This window comes from Ambystoma mexicanum, chromosome 9, assembly GCF_040938575.1.
Source record: "Ambystoma mexicanum isolate Mex_15411 chromosome 9, UKY_AmexF1_1, whole genome shotgun sequence".
NCBI lineage: Eukaryota > Metazoa > Chordata > Amphibia > Caudata > Ambystomatidae > Ambystoma > Ambystoma mexicanum.
The window spans coordinates 1351847168-1351867073 of record NC_090931.1 but is presented as its reverse complement, the minus strand read 5'-3'; positions in this window follow the sequence as shown (position 1 = coordinate 1351867073).

Genomic DNA, 19906 nt, shown 5'->3' with positions numbered 1-19906 from the left:
TGCCATAATTATAAACCTATACTACTGTACGTCAGTGGTGAAGCTGGTTCTGGCAAAACATTCCCAATCAAAATCATTAGTAAGTTCCTTCAACAATTGACAAACAACAAACTGTCAGCTGTTGTCACTACCCCCACAGGTTTAGCTGCCTACAACATAGGTGGTGTTACATTACACCGATTACTACTATTACCAGTAGAACACCAGAACAAATTAGACTATTACAAAGTTTCTGCAGAAGCTGCAATGGAATTACGCAGAGTATTGAAACAAATGAAAATGCTACTAATAGATGAAGTGAGCATGGTCTCCAACCTGATGTTAGCTTTGATTCACCTCAGATTACAAGAAGTACTCAAAACAGACTATGAAGAGCTCTTTGCAGGAAAACACATTGTTTTTTTTGTAGATCTGCTTCAATTAACACCAGTAAAAGGTGAGCCTATTTTTAAAACATTAGGACACAAACTCTGCCGTAAAACTGTTGGCAGCATTGGAAATGTCAACCTTTTGCAACATTTCCAATACAGAGAATTAACAGAAAACATGCGGCAATCTGCAGATCTCACTTATGCCAACATTTTAAAAAGTATCAGAGTTGGTATACTTTCTAAAGAAGCAGAAGCAATATTCAAAACCCGGCACATTAATGCACTTTATGGCGATAATGCATGTGCTACAGGTGTTATGGAACAATTAGCCCACAACAATGTAAATTTTATGGCCTTAATGCCAACTCTTGCAAGCTGTTTCAAATTCAATGAAATCATGCTAAGTAAAGAAATGCAACCAATCATGGAAATTAGCGCCACAGACAAACTAGATGTACATGGTATGACACTACCCATGTGTGACCAAGCCACAACAAGACTAAATAGTTTAGAAAAATCAATCTCAAACACAGCAGGCTTATTAAAGATATTAAAATTATCCTTAAATTGCAGAGTAATGCTTAAACGTAACCTTGACGTGGACCAAGGACTAGTTAATGGAGCACTGGGTACAGTTGTTGGCTTTCAAACATACCCACGCGACAACAACATTCAGTTTGTCAATATACTCTTTGACAAACTTTCAGAAGTAAAAAGGATAGGACGCTCAACAGGTAGATTCCTTCTCTTCAAAGATATGTATGTACGCAGAGAACAATTTTCTCTAACTCTTGCATACGCAGTCACGATTCATAAATCACAAGGTCTTACCCTAGACAAAGCAATGATAGATATTGGTAACACAGTCTTTAAAGAAGGCATGAGCTATGCAGCACTATCACGCTTACGTACACTTGACGGTCTATTTCTAATCAACTTTGATGCAAGTAAAATAAACGCTGATATTCCTTGCATTTTAGAATACAATAGACTTTGCTCACTATACACCTCCACCTAAACACATATTCTGTTCCACAAAAAGTAAAACGTTATAAAATAAAAATACATCAAACAGAAATGCAACAGGATGTCACTGCAAATCCTCCAAAGAGAGTAAAAGAAACTAATACTTCATCAAGTACCACAAGCAAAAAAGAATCAATTAGGGAAAGTAAACCAGGTACTTCTTTAAAGAAGGAAGACAAACTCCAAAAAAAGCAGTTAGATACAGAACTACCTGGACCATTTAAATTCTCAAATATAGTTGGTGTAAGTTGCTACGCAAATGTAGCAATGAATATTCTATTTCAATTGCCACCAATTGTTGACAACATTTACTTACACAGTACAGAACCATTGTGTTTGCAAATGTTAGTACTTCACAGAAATGCAGCAAACAATCCTGACAACACGTATAGTGTTTATGGAATAAGACAACAATTGGACTACTGTGCTGGAATGGTGAAATTCACTATAAACTCACAGGAAGATCCACAAGAATTTCTAATGTACTTACTACAAGTACTGGAAAACAAAAACATACCTATAAGTGAAATCTTTCAGATTTCATACATGTCGAAACATACATCCCCAATGAACGCTTCATATATATATCAATACCAAATTGTGAATCCATTCAATTTCAGCGACTTGTACAAAATGCAAACCATGGTAGATTATGCTCTACCTGCAATTCAGATAATCAATCCACGTTAGTAATACAAACACATAGTAAATACATAATACTAATGCTTCTACATTACAATGCAGATGGTACCAAAAACAACTGTAAGCTGACTGGATTCACACATGGTCAAATATCGCTTGGTAAGAAAACCTTCACAACAATAGGTATAATCTACCACGCAGGAGCCACAACCAATTCAGGGCACAACACTGCATATATAAAAAAGAAATGTGGACGGTTTGAATGTAATGATAGTACCATTACTCAAAAGCAGAGATTACCAGGAAATCTTACAAACGCTTATTTGATGTTCTTAAAACCAAAATTTGATAACTAAACTGTATTTAAACCCTAAGTAAACTTGTGCTAAAAAATATAAACTGTTAGAATACTCCAAAATCTATCTAACTGCTCAAAGATTCTACAACAACTAATCAGATAAATGAATACCACTGAATTAGACCAAAAAATACACAGTTAGAATACGCCAATTGGTATCTAACTGCTCCAAAATTTTATAATATCAAAACAAATAAATAATATGTTACTGCTCAAAAAAAATGCAACAAGCCAAAGTATAAAGCATTAGCCAGAAACAACAAGTGAACACTGAAAACAAACAAACAAATAAACTGTAGCATAACAGAAAAAGGGTTTTTTTTTAATCCAACATGGCTTTTTTTTTCTCCCACAGACCCAATGATTTTAGCAACAAATACAGAAACTGAGCAAATTGCACAGTTCTCTGATTTGTAATCTACTAAATATGAGGGTCCAAGTATATTGATTATACAATGTAATAAGTCATTACAAAATACTAATACTAACATGCTATTTTCTTTTATCACAGAAATTAACAAGAAATACATGTACTCCGGTTACTAGACCAAACAGTAAGTATACAATAATAAGGAGAACCATAGCAGCATATCACATCCATAGTATCTAATACCTTTGTTCGTTATACATTTGTTTTTCACCCAAAGTTATAAGCAAATATGAATGTGATATGCTGCGGTGGTTGTTGCCAGAGCATAGAGTCTTGGGTGCATGGCCAAATGGCCATGCACCCAAGACTCTATGCCCTGGCAACAACCACCGCAGCATATCACATCCATAGAGTCAAACATTTCAACTATGGTCTATGGAAACTTTTAATGTCCGCGGACATTATGAGTGTTCTTAGAACACTTTCAACTTGCCAGCGAACAATACGGACAGCGTTTTCAGGACACCCCCTACGAACATTTCAGAACAACGCGATAGTTCTTAGAACACTTTCAACTTGACAACGAACAATACGCACAGTGTCCTCAGAACACCCCCATTTCGTTTATTTGCGAACATTTCACGACACCATGAGTGTTCTAAGAACACATTCAACTTGACAGAGAACAATACGAACAGCATCTTCAGGACACCCCCTACGAACATTTCAGAACAACGCGAGAGTTCTTAGAACACATTCAACTTGACAGAGAACAATACGGACAGCGTCCTCAGGACACCCCCATTTTGTTTATTTGCGAACATTTCAGGACACTGCGAGTGTTCTTAGAACACATTCAACTTGCCAGCGAACAATACGGACTATGCCTTTAGGACACCCCCTACGAACATTCCAGGACTCCGCGAGTGTTCTTAGAAATGTCTTCAGAACACCCCCATTTTGTTTATTTGCGAACATTTCAGGACACCGCGAGTGTTCTTAGAACACATTCCACTTGACAGAGAACAATACGGACAGCGTCCTCAGGACACCCCCATTTTGTTTATTTGCGAACATTTCGGACACCGGGAGTGTTCTTAGAACACATTCAACTTGCCAGCCACAATACCCCATTCATATTTGAGAACATTTCAGGACACAGCGAGTGTTCGACAACGTCTTCAGAACACCCCCATTTTGTGTATTTGCGAACATTTCAGGACACCGCGAGTGTTCTTAGAACACATTCAACTTGACAATGAACAATACGGACAGCGTCCTCAGGACACCCCCTACGAACATTCCCCGGACACCGCGAGTGTTCTTAGAAGTGTCTTCAGACACCACCATCTTGTTTATTTGCGAACATTTCAGGACACCGCGAGTGTTCTTAGAACACATTCAACTTGACAGAGAACAATACGGACAGCATCCTCAGGACACCCCCATTTTGTTTATTTGCAAACATTTCAGGACACCGCGAGTGTTCTTAGAACACATTCAACTTGCCAGCCACAACCCCCCATTCATATTTGTGAACATTTCAGGACACAGCGAGTGTTCGACAACGTCTTCAGAACACCCACATTTTGTGTATTTGCGAACATTTCAGGACACCGCGAGTGTTCTTAGAACACATTCAGCTTGACAACGAACAATACGGACAGCGTCCTCAGGACACCCCCATTTTGTTTATTTGCGAACATTTCAGGACACTGCGAGTGTTCTTAGAACAGTTTCAGTTTGCTTGCGAAAAAAACTGACACATTTTGAGTCCTCAGAACACCCCACATTCAGTTTATTTAGAACATTTCAGAACACCCGTTATGTCCGCAGACAAGTCGAACACAAAAAGAACATCTAACACATAAAAAACACAACTTTCATCCTATCTCATACACTCCCACCCTCCCCAAACACTCCTACACACCAACACACTCTACTAAATACAAATTTTGAACAAAGTTTCACCGCGCTGTCCGCGGACGACCGCGAATCCAAGATGGCGGGCGCTACGGAAAATCTGACACGCTTCACGCTCCACCCCATCCAATCAGCGAACACGTTGCATGTCCGCGAACATCACGCAAGCCGATTGGCCAATCAGGACACTTTTCCGCGGAGCGAACAGGGAAGTGTGTCCGCGGACCGAACACAGATATCACTAATTGTTTTGACCTACTTTTTGGTCATTTTAAAAAAAACTACTGGATGGATTTTCACCAAATTTGCAAAAGCACGCTTTCGGGACCAAGCCGCTGCTCCTGATCCAAATTTGGTGAAAATCCGTCCAGCGGTTTGGGCTGTAGACGCAAGCAAAATTTTGTTCCCATTCAGTCTATGGGAAAAAAAAAAGTTTTGGGACCCCCCCTATAACTTTGCCCCCCCTGGACGAATCCTCACCAAACTTTGCGAAAAACTTCAGAGTGACCCAAATGCTTTTTTTTGCAAAGTTTGGTGAGGATTCGTCCAGGGAGAGCGAAGTTATAAGCTGCCCAAAAAGTGTTCTTCCTATGGAAACAGCAACTTAACCATAACTACATGGCCACTAACGTGGCCATGTAATATGGTCAATTGTGAAAAAGTCAATTGTGACCCTTTAAATTTGGTCAATTGTTAATTCGAACAATTGTAAACGAACAATTTGGGTAATACCTGTAGGGCAGGATTTTAATATAATAATGAGGGGGTTGACTAAGTGATGTCCTATATAATCCTAGGGAAACTGGGAGTCAGATCTGCTGATTCCAATTATGTGAGATAAGTGAATAGACAACCTGGGGACTGCATGTTGTTATTTTACTATATAAGAGGTAGGACTGTCGTCCGTGAATTGTGGAATCCAGTTGGATATCCAAGGTAATTCTACTCATTCTCATCCCTGATGTACAAGCACCAGAGATAACTTTCTGATGTGAATGGTGGATTATTTGATAGTCAGAGCATGAATGCAAGGAAACTGCCCACAATGCTTTACTTTTGCCATTCCGAATGGGATTATCTAAATGTCCCTTAAGAAAAAGATGTGCACTGAGATGGAGAACTATTGAACTTGTGTAAACACTGGAGGTGGGTATATGTACTTATGCCCTCTCTATGGTTGGTACAGAGGCACAGAGCACACCAGCCAAGGTACTCTATTTGGAAGTTATGGAAGAGCAACCAAGGCTTAAGCTCTCAGGAAGTCATGCAGGCTGGTTCTTAAGTACAGTGAGTAGAGAATTAGGTGTCGGCTTTCAGGATTGCGCGGTTCACAGAGTTTCGGATCTTTAGTGCTGCAGCTGCACCATGCACCTCTGGATGGCTTCTGGTAACCTGGACTCGACCACTGGACGGGAATATGGACCCTTACCAAGACTGGACCCTTGGGATGTCTTCTTCAAATGTTGGTGGTGGGAAACCCACCAGCAGACCTTCCTCTGCACACAGAAAACTGGAAGGATTTTTGGTGGAAACAAGTGATCAGATGTCATGTCAGGGATGTCCCTTGAAGGATTCTTTAATTAGGTGGAACGTTCGCATCTTGGGTGTCAAGCAGCACTATGCCAGGGTACCCCCTCTTCTGGGTGGTAGACAGCAATCAGACTTCGAGTGGTCACAAGCACTCCTCCGGACGCAGGGCAACACATGGTGACTTCTTTGACTCAAGATGTCCTAGCACTTCTCTTCTGGACTCGCAAAGACCCCTTCTCCAATAGACATGCACATGAGACTGGCTTCCAGTGTACTTCTAATGAAGAGTAGCAGGTCCACGATTGTCCCTTGTAGCTTGGGAGGAGGTCTCCTATCCAGGTCCTTTCTTGGATCAGTCATTGGAAGAAGGCACTATCTTTCGGTTTATATGAAAAAAATGCAGCAGCAGACTTCTTTCTACGGCTGGGCTGCTTCTGAACAAATTGGTGAGAGGTCCCCAGTTATACAAATCGCTCCCATTCACTCACCCTGAGCCAGGCTCAGAAAGACAATCATTCACGAGTGCATTCATGCAGGCAGGTAAACAATCAAGCTCACGGTGCATCCATGCAGGCAGGCAGCCAATCAGACCCACAGGCATTTTTGCCATTCACTCCACCGAGAAACCCATAACACAGAATGTGGATTGGATTAAGCACACAGACTCTCAGCACACTACACTACATTCACTCCAGTTTCAGTCAGGGCTGTCTCAGGCATTGTCATACAACCAAAACCAGACATCCGCAACACAGAATGTGAGTTCACGGCAGACTCCATTCATACAGGTCCCATTACAAAGGTGTACCCACAACGCACATCCCCTGGTAAGTCTCCAGTCAGTCTAACAGGGAGCAGCCCAGACACATATATGGTATTTCCACCCAAAAGCCAGTCAGGAAGAAAGGGACAGAATCAGGGCTTTCCAGGACTTTGGGAAACACAGTGTAAAGGCAATAGAAACCAAGAGACTACAGTGACCATCTTGCCTTACTTCAGGAATCCCTTGATTCCTACGCATGGCATGGGTGTACCAAAAATGGAGTACACTCAGAACCACTGTCAAGTCAGCATGTATCTGCCACCAGTCCATACCCTGCTCAGTGGGCAACACATAGGTGCCAAAACACACACATAAGGGGCACAAGGGTACACCCCACCCATGGTTGCCTTAAGGGTATCCCATGGATGTTGTTCACTAAAATGAAAACCTGAAGAGCTGCACTGCCAGAGGTCCAGGATGCACCTCAGTTTCAGAAAACATAAGTAAAACACATACAGATAAGTGGTACGACAAGGACTAGGAGGCCCTGTACCTCCAAAAAGCATTTCCGGCATCACATTTGCCCCCCTCCCTCCCAGACTGAGGTTAGGTCGACTGATCTCCCAAAAGGTTGTCACCCTCATGCAGACAGTTAACATACCTTCTGGAAAGGGCATCTGCATTGTCATGACTCTTCCCTGGCCTTTGCTCAATGGTAAGGTCTAGCCCTTGCAGACTATTGGGCCACCTGAACAGTTTGGGGTTTTCCCCCTTCCCCTGCATAAGCCACTTTAAGGACTTATGGTCAGTTTGGCCCTTAAAAGCAGACCCTGCAAGTTAAGGTCTGAAATTCCTCACTGCACACATTATGCAAAAACTCTCCCACCTAAATCCTACCCTTGAGTATCCAACTGATTAAAATTATGAGGTATTCTCTCCATTTCGCATCTAAATGAGACATGACAGCTCCAATTCCAGTGTCACAGGCATCATATTTATATTTTACAATAAAGAGTTTGCTGTAATCAGGGGCACAACTGAGAGGTTCCCGTACAGGTTTTCCTTCAAGCCATCAAAGGCCATTAGACAGTCTTCACTCCAATGAATCTTCTAAGGATGTTTAGGTGATGTCAGCACCTTCAGAGTGGCAGCTATGGTGCCATAGTCTGCCATGAAGTTTCTGCAGTACCCCAGAAGGCCCCAAAAAGCTCACCTGGGTTTGAGTATAGGGAGTCTCCCAGTCTTTTACAGCTGGTACTTTACTAGGGAGATATTGGATTTGACCCCCTCCTACCTCATGACCAGGAGAGATAATCTTCCCCTGTGCCATCTGGCACTTGGTTGCCTTGTTAGATAGGTTGGCCTTTTGCATTGCCTGCAACACCTTATCCTAGTGTGTCAAATGCTCTTCCAAGGTGGAACTGTAGACAACAATGTCAACCAGGTAGGCCACACAAACGGCCTACAGTCCCCTCAGACCATGATTGACCAACTTTTCGAAGGTGGCAGGGGCATTCTTTAAACCAAAAGGCATAACCCTAAACTGATAAAGCCCTTCTAATGTTGAGAAAGCTGTTTCTCCTTGTTCTGGCCAGTCAGAGCTATTTGCCAATAGCCTGATATGAGGTCAAAGGTGCTCACAAACTTGCCAGCACCTATGATGTCCACAAGCTCATCAGCCCTGGGCAAAGTCTGTGCATTAGTGTTGGTGACTGCATTGACTCCTCTGCAGACCCCACAGAACAACCAATCCTTGGTACCTGCCTGGGAACTCACCTTGGGGACAAGGACTACAGGGATAGAGCATGGGCTGGTTGAGGGTTCAATGACATCCAAGTGCAACATCTTGGCAACCTCTTCCTGGATGTTATGTTATGTTAAAGGATATTTATACCATGCACTCTCACCACTGGAGTGGTCCTCTAACGCTCTGGCAGATTTGAAAATCAACAGGGTAGTGTAGGTTAGTAGGACTGAGCGAGAAAAAGCACAACAGAGTTGTGATGTGACGTTGGCAGCTCCAGTTCGGTTTACACCGTTCTCTAAGCGTAGGTGTGATTTTTCGGTCGGTAGTTGTCATCTGCTGTTGTGCGAGGCTATGTGTGGTTTGTTTCATTGTTGCAGTGTAGTGAAGTGAAATATAGGTATGCTTGCGTTTTGTTTAGGGTTTGAGAGATGTAAGCAGTGGGATGAGTTTTATAGTGGGTGTGTTAGTAGCGGTGCTCCATCATACCTCCTCCACTTTGGCTACCTGTGGTACGTGTCACTGCCAGTGTCACATTTTGTGGTGCGCTGGGGGGTCTCCCTCCCATATTCTGTGCGGGGTTGTGGTTTGCCTGCAGGGATATTTAGTGGTGATGACTCCTCCACCCCCCCATGTTCAGACTAATGGATGTCCATATCAGTTTGACCCCTGGCATATCCTGGTGTGCAGCCCCCATTGTCTTTTTGGGACCCTTGAGGGGGGACCTCTTCCCTCTACCATTGAGTTACCTGGACCCTGTGGTTTGTCTGTTTGGTTGCCACTCTTTCCCCTTCAACTCTTATGCCCTCTGTCTGTGGTTCAACCTAGGACGCTCCCATCTCTCCTATTAGACGCTGGTAGGGCCCAACCTGGGAATGGGTGCAACCGGTTCTCCCTTTCACTCAGAAGTCTCTCCATCTCCCTGCACTTGTCATGGTACAGTATAGTCCTCTGTCTTGCGATATGTGTGTTCATTCAGAGGGGTGTGGGTTTTGGTCATTGATTTTTGTCTGGTTCTGAGTTGAAGAGCAAGAATTTTAGGAGTTTTCTGAATGTTAGATGGCCCTTCATGTTTCGTATTTCTCTTGGGGGGGAATTGCAAATTTTTGTGGCTAGAAAAGAGAACGATGATCCACTAAGTGTTTTCCTTGTATATGGTTTAGGTTCCAGGCCGATGTCGTTGCTGGATCTGAGTGTTCTTTTCGGCCAGTAAATGTTGATTTTCTTTTGTAGGTATTCTGCTCCTTGGCCGTGGATTGCTCTCTGCGTTATGCACATTGTTTTGAATGTGATTCATTTTTTGACTGGCAGCCAATGTAGCAGCTTTAGCACAGGAGTGATGTGGTCCCTTCGTGAGAGTTTAAGGAGAACTCTTGCTGCTGCGTTATGTATACTTAGCAGTTTCTTCTGTAGGTCATCCAGCATTCTGAAGTATAGGCTATTGGCGTAGTCTATCCTGGATATGATGAGGGAGATTATGGCTAGTGTTGTGTGCATAAAGGAAAGGAATAGTAGGATGGTAGGATCTTTTTGATTGTGTGTAGGCGAAAGAAGCATTTCTTGATTGTTGTGTTTACTTGTCGGTCTAAGAGTAGCTTGTTGTCCATTAGGATACCAAGGTTTTTCACTCTTTTCGATGGTGTGGGTGCTGTTCCTAGTACTGTCAGCCATTGGATGTATTGGATGTTTTCCTGGTTTTTGGATATATTCATGATTTCTGCTTCTGAATGTGGTTCTTAACAATTTCTGACATCCTGTAGCATCAGCTTTCGCCAGGTACACTACAAACCAACAAAGTGTCCATACCTCATGGACACTCCCACCCCATGCACACCTATCTTTACTAATACATTATCAGTCAACATTTTTGTACAATCTAATAATATTCAATCCTGGTACCAGTGAGAACAAGGGGACATATTACTGGAGCAAAGCCCTGCAAGTCCTCTGCTGCTCTGGTGTCAGATCAGGAAGGAGGAGCACTCTCTCCGCTGAGCCATCGTGAGGGTTGCTATGCTCACTCTCATCTTCTTCGTACTCCGAAGCTAGCTCGAGGCATGAAGCATCTCATCTCCTGTGGAATGGCTTGAACCTGTTGACATGCAAGACTTGAGGGGATACCCCAATAATACCCATGCCAACCAGATACTTGATTTCACCCATCTTGGAGATTATCCAGAAGGCTCCAGTCCACTTATCTGCCAAGGCCTGAGGCTTGGTAGGCCCCATCACAAGGATCTCCTGACCAGGAGTCCAATCCACTAGTGAGGCCTTAAGGTCATGCCAATATTTGTTTAATTCTTGGCTTGCCTTAAGATGTGCCGATGGCTTGCCCATCATCTGTGTCATCCTCCTTATGAGGCCTAACACATAGTTGACCACTTGCTTGGCAGGACTTGGATGTGTCACTTCCAAACCTTCTCTTACTAAGTCAAGGGACCCCCTCACTAGATGTCCAAAGAGGAGCTCAAAGGGGCTGAAACCAACAGCCTCTTGAGGCACCTCTCTATAGGCAAACAGCAGGCATGGTAGGAGGAGATCCCATTTCCAAAGCACCCAACATGCCCTTAAGAGTCTTGTTAAACCTCTCAACCAGACCATTGGTCTGAGGATGGTGGGGGGTGAAGAATGTGTAAGTTACACCACATCCCTCCCACATAGCTTGCATGTAAATAGACATGGACACTCACATTCTAAATTCGGTAAGAGAATACATTTACATTTTTGTTATAAATATCTCAATATCTGACATGGAAAAAGTACCAACATATTTTGATAGGACCCCTCTCATCTTAGTGAATTTGACATATTTTCGATACATGGAATAAGAATGTAGAATGTCAAGAGTTGTACACCAGTCATTTCCATATACCTTGAGCTTTGTTTTATTAGGATTAGAGAGCAATTCTGTAATATCACTGTCAGTACTCTCTATCAAGATTTTCAATTGAGCTGTGTAATGGAAAAGCAATTCCACCTTGTTCCCTAGATTAAAATTACTATTATTATCAACAAAAAATGACATAGGCTTAGAGTCCAACATGTTTACCAAAAGGATTAGCTTCCTCCAGAGTGCTAGTGACTTGAGTGAAGTAAGACCTATTTTGTGTCTTATAATGGCATTTGGAACACGAAGAGTCAAGCCCACGACTCTTTTCCAATGAGTACCTTCAATGAGGTTCAAACATGGCCCTTAGACTTAAAGACAGGTCTCAATGCCATACAGTAAGGATAACACCACTTTTTCACAGTAAAATTTCCTCAATTGAATTATAGAAACTTTACAATAAGCCTGTATGCTCATTTTAATTGGACACTCAGCTGGAACCCTCTGGCCTGCATCATCTCTTTTGTACCTGATGAAGTGGAAAATCCCAGGTTTTGTAAGCATTTCACTGATTCCAATTTCTGTTCTCTGACAACCGAGGACATTCGCCTCAGGGATATTTTGTTTGAAAAGAATAAAATGTTTGATTTAGCCTCATTTTTAACCAAGTTGTTTTTTAGTGTGTACATAAAGATTGTAGTTAGCTTCCTTTGAAGTAACACAAAGGGTATTGCTAAAGACCGGTTGGTCTATTTTACATTCCTACCATCGAAGAAACAACATAGTAACACTCTGTAACGGTTTTAGGAGAAAAACATCTGGATAATATATTCTATATACCACCTATTGTTTATTCACACATGCAGATAGGCTGTCCCTATTAGAATAACACCCTGTCCCTTTCTCTCAAAATCTTACCCTAGGCTCGAGGTGTTGCACCGCCTATCTAAAAGGGATAGGGAAGAGAAACTGTCCCTATTCTAACAAATGTTTAGCTAAAAAATGCCAAGTACAAGATCATGTATTAAAGCACTGGCTCATGGACATTCTACATTAGATAATGTCTCATACTAGAGTATATTATAACTGCTGGTCACTGGTGATATAACTTATTTATTAACCAGTATCTAGCCAGCTGAGAAATATCTCAAATAACCGTGTACTGTTATTAAAAACAACACAAATGAACTCCTGAGTGGTGGAGCATAATTAAACAGTAAATCTAGAGGGGTGGGAAACAACCTGATCACTAAATCAGGTCACCTAAAGATTGGGATGTCTGTAACTATAATTCAGGTTAACAGATCATCTCTGGCATAAATCCTGCTTATGCCTAAAAGAGTCGACCGGTTTCATAAACCATTATCACTTTGGTCATCTTCATCAGGACGAACACAACTGGAATGTGAGGTCCTTGTTCCTTCTTTACTTTTTGTTGCTGCCCACTGTGGTGCAGTCATATCCTAGGGAAAGATAACAGGGAGAGAAGGGGGGTATATGTAAATGTATAATCCCCTTTTGGAAACGTACTAGTACTTCCATTTAGCATGTATCTTGTTTAAGGGAGGTTGTAAATACTCTGACACCTGTCAGACAATCCGCATTAGTACAGGAAAGGTATGGCAGTTTTGCTCATTCAAATCGAGCATTGTTTCATCAGTGAGGTTGTGAGTGTTGATCCACCTTGCTGATTTTTGTGAAGCCATGTCTGCATTGCCGTTATTAGCCATTGCTAGAGGATTAAACTCTTCATATGCGTTATGCAACCATTCTTTTTGCCCCTCAGGCGATGGTGGTGAGTGAGCAACCACATTAGATAAGGCCGCTTTCCCCAGGGCAAACTTAACAGAAGATGTTGGATTGCAACACAAGTCACCTTCCTTGTTACTATGCAACTGTACACAATCCCTTTGTCTTCTAGGTGTGGAAACTGGAGTAGATGGGCCTGAAGACATGCACACAGGTCTATCCAGTTCCGTCATAATCACTGGTGCTAACATAGAAACATCTGCAATATCACATCATAAGGCATCTTGTCTTGTCGGGCCTCACGAGATTGCGTTGTCTCATCCCCCGTATCATTTAGGCCATTCAATTTCCTTAGATAGAGCACCTTTTCTTTGCTCTTTATAGATTGGGATATTTTTTGTGGCATAATACATGGGTTTTGTTCGTCAATATGTGTTACTGAAGCATTGTATGGCAGTTTTGATAGTAAGGGCATTATCGATGGTATTGTAAAAGAAATCTCTCTTAGCGAGGGCTCCGTGCCGTATGCAGAGTTCATGTCAGCCACTACTATTTCATCTCTAGGTTGCCGTTTAGGGAACACATTATTCTTTTTTTACCACCAATGCTGTCGAGAGTTTTCCATTTCTAAGGCTTGTTTCTATTTTAATATCTGTCAGCGCACCTGAACCACATTCAATTTTACCTAAATTGAAATATAAGCATAGATACAGCACAGCTCTATTCTTTTGTAACAAAATGTCCTCATTGCTTTAATAAGAGTACTGCAGTCTTAGCAGTCATGGCAGCGATGGCAGCGATGGCAAGACAGAAGCAGGCAGAGGAAGATGGACTCTGCTTACGGAGCGGGTGCCTCTGTCGGGAAGAGATGCATCCTCCATACCAGTGAGAACAGGCGATGGCGCTCTCACTACCTTCACCTCCAGAACAGTGAAGTTCACCACCAGTTTGCGGGACACTGGTCTTGGAAACGCGAGGTAAGAGAGGCCGTATGTGCTCTGTCCACCCCTGCCCTTAAACTTGCTTGAAATTCCCCACAATATCTTAACAACCCTGGTGCCGACAAAAGCTCTCAAACTCGTTCAGACCCCCATGCTTAAGTGTACAATGGACTCAAAATTGAGCGACGTAGAACGAGACATGAGAGAACGAGTCAATATCTGTGAGAGGGAGGGGGCGGGTATGAACAATGCCATGCAAAAATTCAGACTCGTTCAGACCCCCATCCTTAAGTGTATAACGGACTCGAAATTGAGCGATGTAGAACGAGACACGAGAGAACAAGTCAATATCTGTGAGAGGTATGATATGATATGATATGGCATTTGTAACGCGCCTATACACAGGTGTTTCAAGGCGCGACGAGGCGGGGAGGGGGGAACAAGGGGAAGACAGACAACGATCCTACTAGGCTAGGTGTCATTCAGATTGTGCAAGTGCAGGGGTAGGGGGAAGGGAAAAGTGCAAGGGGAAGGGGAGGGGGGGAAGTGCAGAACAGGGTAAGTAGAATAAAAGATAAATAAATAGGGCCAGCTGGTGGCAAGTGCAAGGTAAGTGCAGACAAGTGCAGGGAGGGGGGGGGCTGTAGGGATACAGAGACAGTCCCGCAGTGCAGGGGTTGCCAGGGAGGCAGTGCAAGTGGAGAGTGGCTGGGCCAAGGACCGAGGTCGGTGAGAGTAACCCAGGTGCAGGTTCAGTGCAGTATCAGTGAAGAATTTAGCTGGGGAGAGGGAGAGAGAAAGCAGAAGCAAAGAGGAAGGTTTTGAGGTGCTTCCGGAACCGGAGATGGTTCTCCTCAAGTTTCAGGGAGGCAGGAAGGCTGTTCCAGAGGGAGGCCCCTGCCGCAGAGAGAGTTTGACCCCCAGCTCGTTGCTTCGAGAAGTGGCTGACCCTGAGGGAGTTGGAGACAGATGAGCGAAGGGCTCGGGAAGGAAGATATTTAGGAAGAGAGAGTTGAAGGTATTTAGGCCCCAGGCCGCAGAAGGCCTTGTGGACAATGCAGAGGGTTTTGAACTTAATCCTCGCAGCCAGTGGGAGCCAGTGTAGAGATTTCAGTCCTGGAGAGATACGGTCCCTGGGCTTGAGGCCAAGGACAAGTCTTGCAGTCCTGTTCTGGATGAGTTGCAGAGGGCGAAGAGTGGAGGCAGGCAGATTAAGATAGAGGCTGTTACAGTAGTCCAGCTTCGAGAGAACCAGGGCTCTGGAGACCGTGAGCTTCTGGGGGAAGGAGAGGAAGGGAAGAATACCTCTGAGGAGGTGGAGCTGGTAGTGTGACTTCTTAGAGACGTCAGATATATGAGTAGAGAAGGAGAGTGTGGAGTCGAAGATGACCCCGAGGTTTTTTGCCTTGCAAGTAGGAGCAGGAAGTGGGCCAAGAGAGGCTGGCCAGAGAGCTGCAGGGAAGGAGGGAGTGGGTGTGCCGACGAATCTCAGTCTTACTGGCATTAAGGCAGAGGTCATTGGCGGCACACCATTCCTGGATAGCAGACAGACAGTCAGAGATGAGGGAAGGAGAGGAGGAGGCCGAGGGTAGCCTGAAAATGAGCTGAGTATCGTCTGCATAGCACTGAAAGTTGGGACAGAGAGTGGTGATGCGGTGGGCAAGGAGTGCCAGATACTGGTTGAACAGCCAGGTAGGGGGCAGGTATGAACAATAACATGCAAAAATCAAGAGACAAACATGAACCAACAGAGGCAGAAAATACTTTTCAAAACCTCTTCCAAATGGAAATCGCAGAGATGCATAGACCAGATGGGAAAAACGGCGGCACAGCAGGGGCCATAAATATGTTTAACCCGTTAACTTCAGCAATAAGAACGGGTCGAAGTTCAAATATAGTGAAACTTCAATCATGCAAAACAGTTAATGAACACCTGACTGGACCAATAATATGAGCGGATCAGGAGTGGACCAAACTCTGCTTTACAAATAAAGATTGAGGTGCACCCAGTTACCGCAAGAGAAGACCTGGAGTGCCCTCAATATGATTCAAGTGACCCTGACTGCTCACTGATAGAAGCATAGGAATTAAAAGGTTCAGAATCAGAATCAGACACAACCAAGGTAATGAGCGACCTCCAGAATGAAATACTTGAAGAGCCATTAAAAAATCCACAATCTGTCCAGGAATCTATCAAGGGAGACATGAAGGTTACGAAAACAGGACCAAAAGCGAGTTTGGGAGGATCGAGTCAAAGGCAACGGCAGAGGCAAGTTGGACCTGAAAAGACGTAGAGGCAAAGAAAGAAAACAGGTCAGCCACCCAAAACACAACTTCACTCTAAAAATAACCAGTCCAACTCAACTAACAACGTGCAATCTACATCGAAATACTCACGCAAATTCAGGGAAATAATGCCTTTGAACCAGCCTCTCATTGGCTCACTAGAGAATTTCTTCAGTAAATGGGGAAAACGACCCCGGTCCAACGGAGCGATCATTCAGATGCAGAAATTTTGGAGGGGGTAGAAGATGCAATAGAAGAAGAGGGAGGAGGAAATGACAATCTTCAGCTGCCTGCAACATCTCTAACTAGAAATATTGCAAAGATACACAAATAAACATCAACCCCATAAAGATGGCATTTTGGGAAACCTCCCACTAACAAAACAACATTGCAGATCAAGATCTTTAGTGGTATTCAAAAGCCAAGAGACATTGCGCAGTTGCCCGTAAAAATTCAAGCAAGGCAATAAAATACCAGCGTCTAGTAACTATGAGCAAACAGGTCCCCATATTTAAAGAACAGAAGAAAAAGCACCAAATTGAAACAAAGGATAATCTTTGTTTGATGTTGACACCTATTAAAAGAACGCTGGTAAGAAAAATGGAACAGCCAATTGGAGGAACCTTAAACAAACCTCAGATAAACATGAAAGAGAATGCATATGTGATCCCGAATATAAATGCTCCTGCACCACCTCAAACACCTCAAATATCCCCAGACTTCCTTAATCACTCCTCCAAGGAACAACAGACTGAGGGAGTTTCCTCAGACCACAGGAAAAGAAAAACCAAACAAAAAAACAGATTTGTTTGCCATTATGTAAGCAGTAACAATTGCTCTGGCTCCATTACAAACTATATACAGCACTTATCGAGACACTAAAAGACCACACAACAATGGTGGCTCAAATGCATACCAAAGGGACATTTTTGGAAGGATAAATCATGGCAATGGAAGCTTGGAAAGCAAACATGAGAGAACAAGGTACTTCTACTTTGGCCATACAGAAAAAAGATCAAGAAACTGAAACACCACAGTTTGAAAGCACTCAAGGCAATACAGTGTTGCAAACAGTGGTTACTCAAACAGCGAAAGCTGATAGAACACCAGCTATAACTGACTATCTCGACATCTCGACACAGAAAACCCGGGATCTACAGCTTTAGAGAAATCTGTGAGTAAGCAGAATAAAAACAAACCACAGAACATGGGACAGCAGTCGACGTTCCAAAAACAAGCAGGGCACCTTCATATCAACACAAAAAAGACTAGCCTAGCAAAACAACACCCTAATCAGGAGAGGAGGATAAATGACTGTATGGTGTTAGAAATAAACAAACACCCACAACCAATAATGGAACAACTACGTCTAATAAACTGGAAAAATCAAACCAGTCATAACACCCCAACAACATGAATTCTAGGCACACACTAAATCATAATCATAATGATAACCAGCCAAAGGCTCATATTGCAGCATCTGTGAAGAGTGATAACAGACAAATAACAAGTGACTCATTGCTGATGAATCCTAGAAAAAGATCAATCAGGACCCTCAAAATGGAACGAATACTGGATCAAGGGGATAAATCAATCCTTAACGGAAAAAAACAATGATTTTGTACCACCACATTTCAAATTTAAGACAACTCCAGATGGAAGAAATAAACATCAATGTTTTTGCTCATAGAGGCCTTACAGATAGTATATATTTATATATCTCCTCACCAGTGGTGAAGTCAATGCTACTTGAGGAAGCAGAAACATTACAAATGTTAGGTATGACGTAAGGGAAACCAAAATGGAGGAACAAGAACACGAGAGACTATGATCCCCGAAAAGAAATGATAGCCATAACCTGTCTTCAAAAACTCATGTAGCAAACTATAGAGAGATTGAACGTTTAAAAAAAAGAGAAACTGTAAGACGTAGGTCCTCAATTGATCCAGTTTTACACCGCCATCGGAACACCAAAAGAGAGCACAAGCAAGGAACCTCCATCAAATCTAATGGCCATAAGGAAAAGAGGACTGACAGCGGATCTAGACCCCATTCAAGAGCTAATGCAGATCTAGATACCACCTTAGACACTGATCGAGTACCACGTGGACCCCTAACAAACTTGAAAATAACTATTAATCAAGATCAATTAAGTGACCACTGTCACAAGAAGACCAGCTCCTATTTAAAAGGCATAAGGGAAAAGGAATAAAAGAGGTGGCCATGGATCCCAGAAGCTCCAGAAAATCATTCAAGATCTTAGCCAGCAAAGTCAGAGCACTATCATCACCCACAAAAGATCAATGGAAGGAAAAGCCAAACAACCCTAAATCAAATAACACTGGGATCTTGGAATACACAAGGCTTTAACCACTTGACATCCCTGGTGATGTAAACCTGAGGCATTTCGATCTACTATGTCTACAACAGACATGGCTGATGATAAGTCTAACCTTGGATGGATACGAGATCGCAACCTCGCCAGCAGTGAAAGGCCAAAAAGGGCAACCTACTTCAGGATTGCTTACAGCGATATGTTCGGGAAGTAACTTACACCTTCAAAAAGTACTTCTTTCAAATACATTTACATTAGTCACCCTGGTGGCTTGGAAACATCAAAAGCCGTCAGCTACAGGAAGTATGTTGGATTGGATTCTGATAATCAACACGTATTGGAATCCGAAAGCTCAATCGGACAGAAAATCCCTGAGCAAAATGAAAGCAGTTATTGATGAGATAATATGTGGTGATCTAAATGCTACCTGTACTGAGATTGGGAAGAAGGAACAAAATATAACCCAAAAAAAAAAAAAAGGACCAGCCCTATGAGGTATGCTGTGGTCAGAATTAATGGAATCCAGAGAATTCCATAATCTACATTCAACAAAGGAGCTAAACAAGACACATATTCCCAAATGGGAACGCAATAGACGGGGTGCCACAATTGACCACATACATGTGTCAAAGGGACTGCTCTCTCTTATATCCTCAATCAAAGTGAAGAGAACATTGCACAGTGACCATAACGCACAGTGACCATAACGTGCTGATCACTTCATGGACAGCCCCGAAAAATTATTTGAGAAAACAAATGAGCATTCCAATAGAACTCTGTGATCACAATACTCTATGAAGGCTAACAAAAGAATGAATAAGGAAAATAACAAAGCATTACTTAGTAGCAAAGGACCTAGAAGAAATGGTCTTAGAGCTGCCGAGTGTAGACTATCACCCATTGCTACTTCCTTACCAACAAATACAGAAATATCGAAGTAATCAGTCAAAGCATCATCTGCATAACATTTCTTTTCTATTAGTGACAAAAGAGGAAAGTGTTGCATCAAATAACAAGATGTGCAAAAATAACACCAACAAT